Source organism: Gymnodraco acuticeps, unplaced genomic scaffold, assembly GCF_902827175.1.
Source record: "Gymnodraco acuticeps unplaced genomic scaffold, fGymAcu1.1, whole genome shotgun sequence".
NCBI classification, from domain to species: domain Eukaryota; kingdom Metazoa; phylum Chordata; class Actinopteri; order Perciformes; family Bathydraconidae; genus Gymnodraco; species Gymnodraco acuticeps.
The window spans coordinates 1,544,249-1,561,125 of record NW_022990358.1 but is presented as its reverse complement, the minus strand read 5'-3'; the positions used below and the strand labels follow the sequence as shown (position 1 = coordinate 1,561,125).

Below are 16,877 nucleotides of genomic sequence, written 5' to 3'. Positions count from 1 at the left end.
TATCGGATACAAGTTTTAAAGGCTGACCTCTAATTTGGGTTCAGTGATTGAAAGCTCCTTTATCCACTGCTGGTAGTCCATCATGCCATGCTGGGTGCTGCTGACAAGCTGAGGGCGCAGCACCCTCCAGGGCAGACCCAGATTCAGGACTCTCTCTGTGGTGCTAGCCCAGTGCGTCACAGAGATCATCCCTGAGGCACAGATAGAAATATACAGTAGAGTTAAATTCATTTTGAATAACTAACACAATAAGCTTCCTCTTGAGTGTTAGGGCATTTTTTTACAAGCCATAGGCCATGTGGCTAGTCTTAATGAGTTTCTTTACTTTGACTTGACAGTAGTAATCTATTATGCTCACAAAATCTACATTATAGATCGTCTTTATATCATCACTATTTTTGGGATTTTATTTAGCATACACTATAGAGGTTTCTCAATACTCAAATTTCCCCTCCTCGACTCCTCGGTCCTCCGGTAGTGACCCGGAAATGAATTTCAGCGCGCCATGTTGAAGGACATCTCATTTCTCTAAATGCACTTCGAGGACCGAGCATCGAGCGTCGAGGATGTTCTCTGGAGGAACTCTAACCGAGGAGAAACTGATGCATCCTCCACGGATGCATTTCCGGGAACGGTGGAGGCGTGACGCACGGCCGGACTTATCTCAGCCAATGACAGCTCTGCATGCATCCCTTGGATATTATATTAGTAACTGCTTTCATCGCAACGAGATGTTTACAGTGAGAACAGCTGTGAGGTCCGTGCAGAAAGCAGAGCAGTGTGTAAAATATATATCACTCAGTATAACAGGCCTACATTACTTTCTGTATTTGTTTGCTGTAGTTTAGTAGATATCTACAAACAAAGAGTCAATATTTTTCTAAGACCATTTAGTGCGTCACATAATAAAATACACAACGGCTGTAGCCTGATTATGCTTTAGGAGCAGTAGGTGTGTGTGGTACAGTGTGTAGGTGTGTGTGTGGTACAGTGTGTAGGTGTGTGTTGTACAGTGCGTAGATGTGGCGGACAGACGGGTCTCAGTTGGTTTGGTGTCCTATGCTTACTTTTAATACTTGTACAACTTTTGGCCCGTAATTTCAATTCCCAATTTCAGCGACCAGAGAGAGGGGTGGGGGGGATATATCCAGTCTCTGATTGTGTTACGTTATTATGAGAGTGCTCTCATACTTGTTTGATTCTGAAATTGTATATATTTATATTAGGGCCGGGACTCGATTAAAAAAATTAATCTAATTAATTAGAGGCTTTGTAATTAATTAATCGAAATTAATCGCATTTTTAATCACATATAAATATTTGACCTGAGAACAGTGAGAAGCAATTTTTTTCACATGGATTTTAGTATACCATTAGGCGCATTCACACCGCAGTACTTTTCCCACAAAGGTTCATGAGAACTCTTTGAACCTGGGGGTGGATTAGGCAAATGAAGCCACTGACGTCACTTCTTCTTCTTCTGCTTTGGGTTTACTGGCAGGCCGCAAACCACTTCACGGCGTATACTGCCGCCCAAAGTCCCCGGCCGGAAGTCCCCGGAGTTGGGGACTTCCGAGTAAATCGCCAGAACGCCGACACCTCCTCATCTCCACCGCTCCCATGTTTTATTTTGTGTTGCCATAAGTTAGTCTCTCTGCGTTTCTGCGCTGGGCTAATGCTAATAATGCTAATGCGAGGATATGGCGACAATGGCGGCTTCACAAAACTTTTTGGGAGTTTTACGGGGCGTGGTTTGCAATCCGCCCAGCCAATCAGACATATAGCTCTCTTCTCACAAGAGAGCCGTGTTTCGTGGGGTGAACTAATTTTAGTACCGTTTTTTTTTGGTGTGAACGCGATAAAAGAGGCTAACGTCCACGCTAGCTTCCACGCTAGCTGCTATATGTTTTGCATTGAGGTGATACTTGAGGCTTGATGTGCTGCGGTGATATGCGAATTCCTTTTTGCATAATTTGCACACAACCGTGCTCTTATCGACGCTTCCATCCGTCCGTTTTTTAAAACAACATTTCCCACTGTTGTTCACTGTGGTTTGTTGTTGTCTGAAGTCATGAACGTTAGTTGGTGCTCCAGTATAATCGGTACGCCTGAAACTCATCCAGTGAGAAACGTTCCGCGGTGCAAAAATAAGTGCGATTAAAATGCGTTAATTTTTTTAACGCGTTAATTTTTGTGTAATTAATTAATCTTAATTAACGCGTTAAAGTCCCAGCCCTAATTTATATAAATATGTGTGTGTATATGTCCGCATCTGTAGCCTGTTATTGTCTCATTATACCGCACTGTGAATAAATTAAAAGTAAATATATAAGTCGTCATGAACACATCTGTCCATCAGACAGAGGGCTGCTGTGCCTCCTGTCATCATTAATGGACGTCTCTTTAAAATGACCGCTCAGAGGAGAGGAGTTCTCATTTCTCTAACCGCCTGCTGCTTCCCCTCCTCTCTCCTCGGTTCCCCTCCTCAGTCCTCCGCTCGCATCTCCTGTGGGCAGCACCAAGTCTCGAGGAGGGGACATTTGAGTATTGAGAAACCTCTTATATGTTCTCTTTGTCCCCTATGTCAGGTACATATCAGACTGCTGCAAAAATTCCATGTCAGTCCTACCAAATCAGGTTTACCAGTTGTTAACCTTTGTCCAACGTATAATCCTGCAATTTGGTTATTTTCCTGCTTTGAGTTTGATGGATCAGACTTAAGTGGTGGTAAGAGAAACTGCCCTAAAAGTGTAACGATCTATCACTGCTGCTCAGTGCCTTTGTTGTTAGGATCAAACTCCTGGAAGGCACTGATGAGATCAGACCTATGTACGAAAAGTTGTTCCCTCAGAGCTTGCAGAGCGGATCTCTCCGTCCACCCAACACTGACAAAAAAAGGAAGATTATTTTTTCAGTAAATCTTGGAATCACTGGGAAATAAACTGATCATAATGTGATCATACGATCTCAATATTTTGCGATGTTAATAAAAAAATACATCTTTTGATGCTCCTGAACACATCATCGGTGATGTAACCAGGGGTTATCGGGTGTTTCGGTTCTTTCGACATCATACACTCTTGCCCTGGCGATGGCCTCTGGGATGGGTTTCACAACCTGATCATAGCGCAAGGCCCTGGCAAAGAGCCACTGGGCAGCTGCTCAGGATGGGCTCCAACATTCCCTTGCCTGGGCATTGCGGGCATGCCGGGTATTCCACTTTGCCCCAGGTGAAGAGGTTCGAATGGCTGGACAAGATATGGTACACTACCTGGACCAGGACTTTGATTTGTTGAGGTACTGCCCGTCGAAGATCAGTCAATGTGACTTTACGGTCCATGGCCTGCTCCCACCTCGTCCAGGCCCCTTGCTGCCTCAGGCCAACCGCTCTGCTAGTCCGCTCCTCCTCAACTGCTGCCCTTACTTCCTCCTGTACCAGCCTGCACCTCTCTTCTCCCTTGGCCTTGTTGTACTGGGGGGTTCTGAAGCTTCCCAGTCCAGCTCTCCCCTGCATCAATGTTCCCACTATTGCTTTGTGGTGAATCTGAGACTTTGCTTGCAAAAAAGCTTTGTCGGCTCTCCACTTCCTCCCACTTTTTACTTCCACCCCTGCCTGTGCCTCCTTGGGGTCATTGGAGTCCTTATATATTATTACCTGTATGGCTCGAGTCAAGTCCTACAGGGACTTCAGGGAAAGATGGAGTTCTGTGTTGTTCCCGTACAGGCAGGGCTGGACTGGGACAGCAAATCGGCCCTGGCATTTAGACCCAGACCGGCCCAAATCCATAAAACAAACGAATAGTAGCGGTTCCTGACAAGAAGAATAACTCAGTATAATTTAAAAAAAAACACTATTATTATCCTTTTTACGTACCAGGGAAAAACTAAACTAATACATACAACAAGTATGTGTAACTATCAATCATTAGAAATTAGACCTTCAAACCCTCTCACAAAGCGAACAGTGACCGAGCAGGGGGGTCTGATGGTGGTGGAGGCGGGGAGGGAGCGGATCAACAGCTTGAGCAGCTGTCAACTCAACATTGTAAATAACCAACCAAAAACGATCACCGGTTCATCTTGTTTTTGGCGTGAGAATAGTTTGGGCAGCGTGAGAGCGTGAGATTGAGAGTGAAAGCGTGTGTCACACGCTAGATGCGTGAGAGTTGGCAACCCTGGTTTACCTGCTGCAGGTGGGGCCGACCAGTTATACAAGAGGGAGATAATAGCTGTACTTATTTTTTAATGAGCCACATGCCATGATGCACCAACTTCAGACTTCCTTACAGAGCCACTCCTCCAACACACACGAACGCGCACATGACCAATGAGGGCACGAGATAAGTTTGTGCACAGATGGAAGGCTGACAGGCAGGTAGGCCAACCCAAGTTCCCATCAGCAAAAACACGTGGGTTTGCTATCCTGGCTCCAAAATGGTGGAATGAGCTCCCCATTGAAATCAGGATAGCAGAAAGCCTACACATCTTCCAGACTGAAAACTCATCTCTTTCGACTCCACTTCGAGCGATATAATTACTAACAAAGCACTTATATACTAATAAAGGACTGGCTTATCTAAAGCCAGTTGAGTAGCACTTGAAATGTTTGGCTCTATGAAACCTGATGTACTTATATGATTCTGTTTTCTTCAAGGTTGTGTCTTCCTGGTGGAACGGACTTATTGTAAGTCGCTTTGGATAAAAGCCTCAGCTAAATGCAATGTAATGTCTGGGGGGGGTATGCCCCCCCCAGAAGAAAAGTTTTAAAAATAACCCCTTAAATGATGACTTCTAGTGAATTTAGGGGGGGGGACCCTATAGTGCCCTGCCTCCCCTTTCTATGACAACACAATAGAGATAGGACCAGATGAGTCTACACTGTAAAAAAAAAAAAACTGTAAAAAAACGGTAAAAATCTGGCAGCTGGGGCTTCCAAAAACTTACCGTCAAATTACAGTGAAATACCCTAATTACAATAATGGGAAAAAACCGTAAATTCACAGTAAATATAATGAATTTCCTTTACAGAGAAACACTGTTATTTTACAGGTATCTTCCCTTGTTTATTACAGACATAATTTTAAGAGTTAAGCCTGTAAAAACTGTTATTTTACAGTTTTATCCTAAATTATTACGGTCAAACACCTTCAATAAAGTGACAGAACTTAAAGTTCAGCAGTGAAATACTATTATTTTACAGTTTTATCCTAAATTATTACGGTCAAACACCTTCAATAAAGTGACAGAACTTAAAGTTCAGCAGTGAAATACTGTTATTTTACAGTTTTATCCTAAATTATTACGGTCAAACACCTTCAATAAAGTGACAGAACTTAAAGTTCAGCAGTGAAACACTGTTATTTTACAGGTGTATCTGCTCTTTTTACAGTCAATAACCTTTAATAAAAGTACAGCACTAAAACTTCTACGGGCAAAAAACCCGTAAAAAAACGGTCAAATGACTGGCAGAAGCAGGCTGCCAAACAAAAACCATAACATTAAAGTAAAAAAACTGAAATAAAGTGCAAAAGCAATTAATATACAGGAATTGTCCTTAAAGATTTTACAGGAAAACACTTTCCTCTCTTTTCAAAATTCATTGTCTTAAAATGTTACATTCAAATACCTTAAATAAAGTTCTGATGAGAAAAACTGTTTTTTACATATTTTTTTTATTAGATTTGTATGATCTTACATCAACATAAATACAGAACCTAAAGTTCTACAGCTAGAATACTGTTATTTTACAGCTTTTTTCTAACATTTTCCAATCAAACAGGCTCAACAAAATGACATCACAAAATGTTCTATAGCAAACAATTACTCTGAAAACTTATATATAAAACTATTTGTAGAATTATAGTACAACTAATGAATACAGCATTTCATATTTAAACATCATACTTATAAACAGTAGAAACAAAAAGTAAGTAGAATTTTTTTAAGATTACTTTGAAACATTCTCAACTGAAAATAACAAGATTTACAAAATGGTGACATATGTTCACATTGTCCATTTGAAGGAGCAGTGTGCAGGATTTAGTACGTCTAACATTGGGGATGTAGGTTCCAACCAATGGATAACTTGTTCACTCACCCTCCTATCCCAAGTTTGTAGGATAATGTATGTTGGCTGCAAAAAACATGAGGCCCAATCATGTTTCCTCTGTCCATTCTGCGCTACTGTAGACGTGGCAGTGCAACCTAGAGGACAAACAGATCAGAATCAGAAATGGGTTTATTGCCAGGTAGGTTCACACGTATGAGGAATTTCACTAGGTGTCGTGGTGCATACATACAAATAAAAAAAAGTACACAGATAGCAAACTATATTAAGAACACTAATACAAATATAGTAAGATAGCAATAAAATAAAGCAGTAATTTACATCGAAATAGAATGCAATAAATTATAGAATATAAAATATGTGCAGTAAGCAATATTTAAACATTGCATTATTTACCATCCTGTGATCTCCATTATGTAATGCATAGAGTCTGCGTTGTGGCTGAGGTAAAGTGTCAGTGGTGGGGAGCGGGCCTTGTTGAGGTGGAGAGAGGTTTTGGTCCTGATGGAGAGAGGTGTTGGTCCTGATGGAGAGAGGTGTTGGTCCTGATGGAGAGAGGTGTTGGTCCTGGTGGCGAGAGGTTTTGGTCCTGATGGAGAGAGGTTCTGGTCCTGATGGAGAGAGGTTGTGGTCCTGATGAAGAGAGGTTCTGGTCCTGATGGAGAGAGGTGTTGGTCCTGATGGAGAAAGGTTCTGGTCCTGATGGAGCGCGGAGGGGAGGGGGGTGAACAGTTTGTGTCCAGGGTGGGAAGGGTCGGCCACTATCTTCCCGCCTCAGGGTTCTGGAGGCATGCAGGTCGTGGAGGGATGGCAGATTACAGCCGATCACCTTCTCTGCAGAGCGGATGACACGCTGCAGCCTGCCCTTATCCTTGGCTGTGGCTGCAGCGTACCAGATGGTGATGGAGTATCCTCGGCTGTGCTTTTTTGGTGAGGGAGCAGATATTCTGCTCCCATTTGAGGTCCTGGGCGATGATGGTGCCCAGGAAGCGGAAAGATTCCACAGCAGTTACTTGGGAGTCACACAGAGTGATGGGGGTGGGTGGGGCTGCGTTCTTCCTAAAGTCCACAACCATCTCCACTGCCTTGAGAGCGTTGAGCTCCAGGTGGTTTTCCCCACGCCAGGTCACCAGATGGTCCATCTCCCACCTGTAGGCAGACTCGTCCCCACCAGAGATGAGTCCGATGAGGGTGGTGTCGTCTGAACTTCAGTAGCTTGACAGACTGGTGACTGGAGGTGCAGCTGTTGGTGTACAGGGAGAAGAGCAGAGGGGAAAGAATGCAGCCTTGAGGGGAACCGATGCTGATGGTCCGGGAGTCAGAGAGGTGTTTCCCCAGCCTCCAGTGATTCCCACAGCATGTTAATACTTTGGGGGGCCCCCAAAGTATAATGGCTCCCCCCAAAGTATAATTTGTGTGTTTTTTGTTTACTCAGTGAGCACTCATTTGCATTTGCATTGGTGGCAATGAGTGCTCAGTGAGTAAAAAAAACTTAAAAAACCATAAATTATACTTTGGGGGGAGCCATTATACTGGTAAACAGCCTCTATGGGCGCGAGTCCAGACCCACTTTTGGAATCAAATGATGACGTCAGTGGGATTATCTCCTTTATCAACTCCTAAGCATCCCCGGGACAACATCACTAGCCCCGCCCCTAAAAAGGTGTGAACTTGAGCCAATCAAGGACTACTACTACTAGGTCGTCCTTAGACGAGTTTGCCAACGGGTTCGCCAATCCTCACGGTCCTCCATACACCCGGCCAGCTCTGTGGAGCTTTCCACCCCCACATCCTTCCTCAGCACCTCCACATATGTTGGCGTGGGGCGCCCTCTTGGTCGGTGCCCGTGTGTTGGCTCCCAGAGTACTAACTTGCCAGCTGGAAGTTCCTGGTGTCGATGGCAGTGACCTGCAAATTTCAGTTTCCTGGATGCCACCTTGTCACTCAGCCTGGGTAGCCCACCAGGACTAGCCCCGCTCCTAAATTTCACCAGTTTGTATATAGTTAAAATAAAGTTATCCGGTGATTAACGATCAGATACCAGTGTGGAGTTTTCTGTCTTAAATTTGATATAGATCATGTTCTTTGTTGGTTTGTGAGGATGTTCATACACACTTGGGTAAGATGTGTGTGTGAAAGAAGACCACAAAAAACAGCAGTGACTGCTCTCAGCTGTTTAACACTTAAAGACCTAGACACCATCACCAGTTGTAGGTTGTCTGAAGTGCAGTGTTACTATGAAAATTCACTAGAATGCACCCCCGCAAATCAACCCCCCCCCCCCCCGTGAAAAATGTTGAGATTTTTTTTCTCAATTCCTGCATTCTAGTGAATTTTCATAGTAACACTGCACTTCAGACAACCTACTATTGATCCTATGCTAAACCTTCCAGTACACCAACTTTCTAATACCTTAGAAACGACAACTAGCCATTGGCACGAATGTAATGCTTCAGCTTCCTACAACTTTAAAGCTGTGTGGACGTGGCTCTATGAAGAGTCGTTCATATTTTCTCATTATTTCATAAGTTTAGAAGGGGTAACAACAGTTACCTTTTGTTAATTTTACCTCGAGCCAAACTTGTGCGACTTGTTTCTGAAATCCCTTTCTCTTAAAGTGAATACATAAAATAAAAAAACAGTGGAGCTTACCCTAAAACTAACCACTGGATAGGATTAACCCTAACCCATATATATTTTTGTATTATTATTATTTTTTTTAAATATATATCATATAGCACCAAATTGTAACTAATCTATATCTACGGTCACTTTTCACATTGAACATGAGCTCTTTTATTAAATAAACTTAACGCTTTCATTTTAAGTTGAGTTTAGTGTTTTTGACCCTAAGAAACACTGATGCATTAATCAATAACAATAATCCACAGCTCCTCTCTCTGCTCCAGAGGATTTAAAGAATATATTAGGGATCGACCGATATGGCTTTTTCAAGGCCGATACCGATACCAATGATTAGTAATCAAGGAGACCGATAACCGATATTTGGAACCGATATACATTTGCAGTAAAAAAAAAAAAATTGGTGTCAAAATGTCGAATAACACAAACTCCAACACTACTTATTTGAAATGCATTTAAACATAGCCTATATTATGTTTAATTAACTTTTAAACATCTTACAACTGGTTTCCTCTCTGTGCCCTTTTCTTTAGTGCAGTCATCTGCAATGAGTTAGAGAGAGAGACAAGAAGTGGGGCTGCAGGCTGACATGCTTAACTAACAATAATGCTTAATTTATTAGATCTGTCTATCTAGCATAAAATCCCAATAAGCTGCTAGCAACTGCAAAACACTAGTGCTAGCTAATGTTTTGCAAACTATTAAAAGTGAGGCTATTACAGTAGACCCAACGTTAGTCTAGTACAGGGGTGGCCAACCAGTCAGAGGTTAAGAGCCACCTTTTTTCTATGTTACTGCAAAGAGCCACATCAAACACACAGTCACTGATAACGCTTGTTTCAGTTTTTTGTTTTCTGGAGACAAGATTTCAACCACGTCACTGATGCATCTTTGTGGCATTGGGATATATTTTTTAAATCCTCTGGAGCAGAGAGAGGAGCTGTGGATTATTGTTATTGATTATTGCATCAGTGTTTCTTAGGGTCAAAAACACTAAACTCACAACTTAAAATGAAAGCGTTTAGTTTATTTAATAAAAGAGCACATGTTCAATGTGAAAAGTGACAGTAGTTATAGATTATTTGCAATTTGGTGCTATATATATATTTAAAAAAAATATATTATATATATTTTTGAAACACCTTGAATTTCATGGGGGGGCGCGGGGCTCCGTTGGCGGGGCGCAGCGCCCCTCCAACACAATGGTAGGGGAAACACTGGATAGTGTTTAATCAACGATAGGTTTTCCCCCCCTCAAAGGTGATTGGTTCACTGCATCGCAGGTATTATTGTGATTGGCTCTTGGGTCACATCAAAATTAGACGCGCTGTCATCCTCTCATACTGACACCTGACACCACACATACACACATAGGGAGAGCCGGGACGAAAGTAACACGGGACGAAAGTAACGGAGCGATTTTATCCGAGCCCAAACAACTTTGACCGGCCAAATTACGTCAGAATTATCAGCATTCAATACTTAACAGACCTACTAAATATCAGGTTTAACTGTCAGGAGTAGCTAGTGTTATCACGGTACCAACATTTTGGTTTCGATACCAAGTCAAGAATTGCGATTCCGATTCTTTTTTGATACTTTTCTTAAAAAAAGGGAAACAGTCTTAAATGTAATTATTGTGCTTTATTTCACACCAGAACCATAACCATAACACAAACTTTTAAACAATGAGAACAATAAATAAAATAAATGACAAGAATTCGTATTAAATAAAATTAATACATGTCTCACAGACAGGCCTCGTGGTGTCCGTAGGCTTGCCCTCACTGTCAGAGATATAGCTCAAATACTTCCAAATTTCGCTTCTGGCGATTTTTTTGTCAACAAGCCGAGGCGCAGCGGCAGCTGAACTCCCACTTGCAGCCATGCTTCTCGTTTTCTCACATGCTCTGGCAGCTAGCGCGTGCACGAGAGAGGGGAGGCACTTAGAGCGTGCTTGAGAGGGGAGGGACTTAGAGCGTGCTTGAGAGGGGAGGGAGTTAGAGCGTGCTTGAGAGGGAGGGACTGCAGGCACGGCTGCAGTGCAGGGAGTGGAAGAAGAGCGCTGAACACACACGGCTCTTATTAAAACGGCGCTTTCTCACCGGAGTACTTTTCCCCGTCATTCTTAAAGTACCGATACTAATGAAACGGCGGAATCGTAACGTTTTTAACGGCAGGGTATCGCGGTACCTTTCAAGTATCGGTACACCGTGCAACACTAGTCAGGAGTCAATGTCTCTCCCCCAAACTCACACATATACAATTCGATATGAACTGAAGAGCCGCATGAAACTAGGCAAAGAGCCGCATGCGGCTCGAGAGCCGCGGGTTGGCCACCCCTGGTCTAGTAGCCTCACTTCTAATATTTTGCTAAACATTTGCTAGATACATGTTGGCTAGCTAATGAGCTTCACATATCAACCTGAAAAACTGAAAGGCTCCACTCGCAGCCCCCCCCCACCACAGTTACTCCGCTGCGAGACGCTGCACGCACCCCCAACTCTGACTGACTGTAACTGGGAAACTGATAGAATTGGATCATAAGATCGTGGTGTTTTTGCAACTTCAGCATAGGGGATTGGGATGTTTATTGAACTTCGATTTAACACATGTATGGCTCTGCCGCTCAGCGCTGCTGCTTGCTTCAGTCTGTGTCTGCGTTCTTTCGCACCTGCCTGTAATCTGAGAAGGTCCCGCCTCTCTGGCTGTCTCCCGCCCGGAACATCTTCAGTAATAGCCTATCAGATAGCGCTGTGGGCGGGACATTGCTCGTGTACACAGAGTGGTGACTGCAGCCAGAGAAACGGCCGCATCAGAGCCAAAGTTTTATCGGCAATTTGATTAAAAAAAAAGGCCGATACCGATAATCGGTCAAATGCGGAATATCGACCCCTAGAATATATCAGCAGTAAACCTAGGAGAAACACTGACATTCAATATTATGTTAGAGACAAGTTAGTTATTACTCACATATCAAAGTCTTTTCATCTACAAGATGGAAGAATAGCTGGGTGCTGCCAGGAGAGACTGATGAGGAGTCACCGGCTGGCTTCAGCAGCTTTCCACACAAAGCCATCACATGTTCTGTTCCATAGTCTTCACTGTCCACTGGTGCTCTGTCAAAAGAGTGAACATCACAGCTGTCATGGTAACCCTTTGTTACACAACATACAACCAACATGCATCAAAAGTGACCCAAATTAGTTTAAATTGTAAATATCCTTGCAATAAATTACCTCCAGGAATTCCTCAATTAACCTGTTTTTGATCAACACCAATTCAAATTTTCATTTGAACTTTCTTACTTTTTAAAATAAAAATCATGTTTGTATCACTACACTTCTAAGGCACAACATGGGTAAAAAATTATCCGTATTATTTCCTATGTTATTCCTAGTGTTTCTTTAAATACATTGTTTTTGATTACCACAAATCATTATTTTTAATTCTCCAGTTCTAATTGATTAACTAAAATAGTTTATGCCAAGTGTGATACAAATGCAAAAAAATAAAGATACTTTAATGATAATTTTGTTAAAAATAATAATTTTAGCAGAGATTTGGACCAAGCATGTATGATGTAGTAATACAACAACTATTTTAGTTCACACAGTGTGACATTAGCTAGTCATGTTAGCTTGTAATATATAGAGCTAACTAGCAAGTTAGCCAAACGTTAGTGGTTAGCAGTTTATGCTATGATAGCTGTTGGCTACTGAACATTAACAAACTGAATTCCGCAGTAACAAAGCTGTGAAACTTTACAATAAGATTGGCGACAACACTGTGACACCCTGCTGCACGTTTATGTGTAATCGTCCCGCGTTGGAGACGAGAGGATGGCGGCAGCACTGCAATAAGCTGTAAGCTAACGTTAGCAGCCACCTTGTTAACCTGTATAGCCCGATTGTCCCGCCGGTGGGACATCTTGCAAGAAACAGCATCTCAGGACTTCTTAAAATGTAACAACCTATTAATGATGCTTACCTACTTAACGGGAAGAAACTCAGCTAACTGACTATATTAACCATTTTTAACTAAACGAAACACAAGTCTAACAGCTAACGGGGCTAACGCTACTTTAGCACATAACTGGCAAAAGCGATCTTTTTTACTTCATGCTATCTGCACAAACGTATCATATGAAAGCTGAGATTCCACAGATTCCCTTAAAATATATGTCTCATCACTCAAAACTCACTGAACTAGAAGAAGAAACGTAACCTTAAATACACAATTAAACATTCACAAACTAAGGATTATCTAAATACATGTTTAACTCCATTACAGTTGCAGGACTCACCAGATCTCAAGTCTTCTGTTCTCTGTTGACGTCCCGATGCTCATATTTAACGTGTAAATGTAAAACTATCCCGATATTAGTCCATAAACTCGTGAGCAGACAGACAGCTGTAGCTCCGCAGGAGAGCCGCTCAAACTGACGTGGAAGTTTCAAATTGGATTGAAAGGCGCGGACAGTGCTCATTGGCAGGTTTTTTCGACGTTTATATCAACCAATCAGGAGTGTTGTGGACTCATTCCAATCCTGCTTGTCTTGTCTGCCGTTGTATGGCTGGATTCCATTTCAAGTGCCGTAGCTTTTTACATACATTTTACGTTTTTTTTATTTGACACTTTTTTTTACAGTTAACTATTTTAGTATACTATGAAAACTACTTTATTTACACAAAATCATTTTTGGGTATTTCTGCAATATATTAAATTTTTTGTGAAGATGTATACATTTATTTAACATTTTAGAGATGTTTTATAATAAGATTTATTTTTATTCTACAACAGTACAGAATACAGTTATTTTTGATTTTTTTACATTTTGTTACATTAAATTTAAGGTTTTACTTCAACAAAAAAAAGAAAGTTGCCTTCATTTTACATGTAGTAAAATTATGTGTATTTTATGTGTTTTTACATAGAATTAAATGTAATTTAACATTCAAGACAATTAAACAATGGAATTATCCTGTAAAAAAACGATAATTTCTCATCAAACCAATTTACAGAATAAAACCTTTATTTATTTTTAAATAAAAGTAATTTACTGTATTTTTATGGTATTTACACGTAATATAGAAAAACAAGAAAGGTCTGTAAAATAATACAGTACATTTCTGTGAAAAAACTTTTTTTTTTACAGTGTACAGGATGAGTCGACGGCATCTTTTCTTGGGCTTGTTTCTCCCACAGATTGACCCTCTAATATGACTCCCTGATAAACACTGCTATGTCATTGATTAGGTTGAAAAGTGTTCCACATTCGATGACAGTTTGGGTAGTTTCAGCCAGGACAAGATTAAGAACATGAGCATAGCACCACACATGGACATGAGTGGGTGACTGGGAGGTCATCAGTGCAGAAAATCCTTTGTACCGGCCTTGCATATTGGATGCTCCATCTGTTGCATTACCTATACACATGCCCTTGTCCAGTTTCAGATGCTCTAAGACCTCTGAGAGCAAGTTCAAAAAGTATTGTGCGGTGGAGGCACTTCACTAAAGCCACAAGCCTCTCTTGCATAGTCTCATTGACATATTTTAAGATGACTGAACACTGATCCTGAGAAGTTATGTCTTGTGTTGTGTCCAGCTGAACAGAAAACATTCCGGCCTTCTGGACATCACTGGAGATACTTTCTTTGATTAGAGTTTCTATTATGGAGTTAACAGTAGTTTTGGAGAGTAGGGTGATGAGAGACCCTCTACCTTTTGTTCCACTGGATTGGTGCAATTTCTTGCTCTTCTCTACGCAATCATCCAGATGCTCTTTTAAGCAGACATCATACTTTCCTAATAAAAGGATGAGCTCCAAAAAGTTACCGTGGTCCACGGTGTTGTCAGCTAGCATATATGCTCCCTCATTCTCCACCTTTCTGCACTTTCACCACATCCACCACACGCTCCAAAACCTGACGTCTCTTTCAGACTTGTTCCCTATGAGCAGACATCTGACTGCCAGCAAACATGCTTTCAATGTCTGCTTTAGAGCACCGTAAGAAAAAAGCTTCAGCACAGGTTGAATGTGTAATGCTCTTTTCGTGCTCCTCTGTACGCTGGTGTGCGTGCCTCCAATCTGACATTCCAGTTATAAATGTGCCAGTGTCAGTCCTCTTCCCAAATGCCAGACATACAAAACAAAACAACATATGACGTCCCTTGCAATATGTAAGCCACTTTCTGCTGGTGCCATCTTTACAGGTGAATACCTTCTGCACAACTGGATTTCTGGTATGTTGTTGTGGGTGCTGTTCTAAAAACATCTGCAACATAGATCGGCTCGGGGCGGGCAAAGTAATCTATGTCCTCCTGCTCTTTGCTCTCCTCACTCTCGCTGACACTCTCCTCCTCTGGGGATGCTACCTGGCTCAACACAATGATACAGAATGAATGGATTCCCTGATAGAGGTCCATACAAATAGGCATTGACATAACAATACCACACAGTTAATGGTCAAAACTACATGTTTGCCTCAATTTTTTATCTATTTCTATATGATTCATTCTATATATTGTCAATCAAAACTACCACAAAAAGCTGACTATACAAACATTTTTCAGGTCCCAAAAGACCACTGTTGCCCTTATAACCAAATAAGTAAATAAACTAAACAAAACAAGCTACCAGCTGACAGTAATTGTTCATGAATGTTGGTTAACTTTCAATGAGACAACGTATCAGAGTCCCATTAAGCTATATTTTAACTTGCCAGGGAAAACCTAAAAAAGACAGCTTACTAGCTTGTAGGCTAACGAATGTTTCTCTTATAATATTTGTCTTATTAGTGCTTCATCAAAGGGATATTAATGGGTTCCAGAACTACAGAGTATCATAACCTTAATAATAATCTTTTCCTAATTGTCTTAGCTTCTGCTTACCACGAGTTCTCCACGCTCTCCCCACTCGCGCTGATCTCTCTCCCTCATCTTCCTCACCACCAATATCGGCCACGGGTTAGAAGAAGATGGACCTGCACCTGTACTAAACATGTCGGTTATTTTGACACAAGCGGCAGCATCAGCACGAAGGGCCTGCTTTTCTCTTGCCCGCAATTTTTCTGCTCCCCCTTTTCGATTGGCCTTCGCCTTCGCCATTTCTAACTCGAACTTTTTTTTTTTCATCGAAAAAAAAGGCAGTTTGGCTTCAACGGCCGGTGTTGTGCCGTAGATTGAAGCCTTGCTGTGGATTGAAGCCCTGTTCGCGGGGACGCGCAAACGTGACGTCATCGCCTGTATTGAGCGTTCGTCTAGTTTAATAAGCTTTTCTCTCTCTTTTGAATGATATATTAAACAGCAAACGGCTGAATAAATAATCTGCATACAATTGCGAGGAGGCTCGTTTTAAGGACACTTTTCAGATAGTCACAATCTTCGTATTGGAACAAACTTCCGTTTTTGAGTGCAGTCCCACTCTGCTATGTTCCTCCTTCCTACAGAACAGACAATGACAGGATAATATGTCATTTGTCAGTATAGTCCTATTTCTTAAAACCTTCTCTGTTGTTTAAGTGTCTGATAACCACGAATAGTAAGCAATTATATGACAGTAATGATATAACATATGTCAGACACTGTGTTATTTTCAAGCAAGCCTAAAAGATAATGTGTTCAAACTGGCTTCACTCGCTTTAATTGCTCCTTTGTAATTTTCCTCTGTGGTTTCCTACTCAACACATGTTTGTATTGTAATGCCACTCATATTTTATTTTTTATTGTATTTTAAGGTGACATTGAATGCTTTGAAAGGTGCCCTAAAATAAAGTGTATTATTGATCTTATATCTGTGCCTATATCACACCATTAATGTTCCTTATTTTAGATCTGCACTGTTCTCTATAACATGTTCAGCAGAGCAGGTATTTCTCCTGCCAGATATGGCACCCCCCCCCCTACAATTTTGTCCAGGACAGTCACAACTTCACCATAATCACACTGGTGTTGCATGTTCCCCTCTAGTTTATGCTCACCAAAGCATTTTACTCTGGGCCCAGCAGGTACAAAAATAAAGAGGGGCTTCCATATCCGGCAGTGCTGTTGTTAGAGCTGCCGGATTTTGAAGCGCCCCCTGTAATTTTGGCCAGGATAGTCACAACTTCACCAAAATCACACTGGTGCTTGCTGTTCCCCTCTAGTTTGTGCTCACACAAGCATT

The 16,877-nt window shown here is 41.6% G+C and overlaps 1 pseudogene; it reads right to left on the bottom strand.

The window, feature by feature from the left end:
* Nucleotides 1-16,877, bottom strand: part of LOC117551267 — a 37,415-nt pseudogene that overhangs the window by 1,146 nt on the left and 19,392 nt on the right.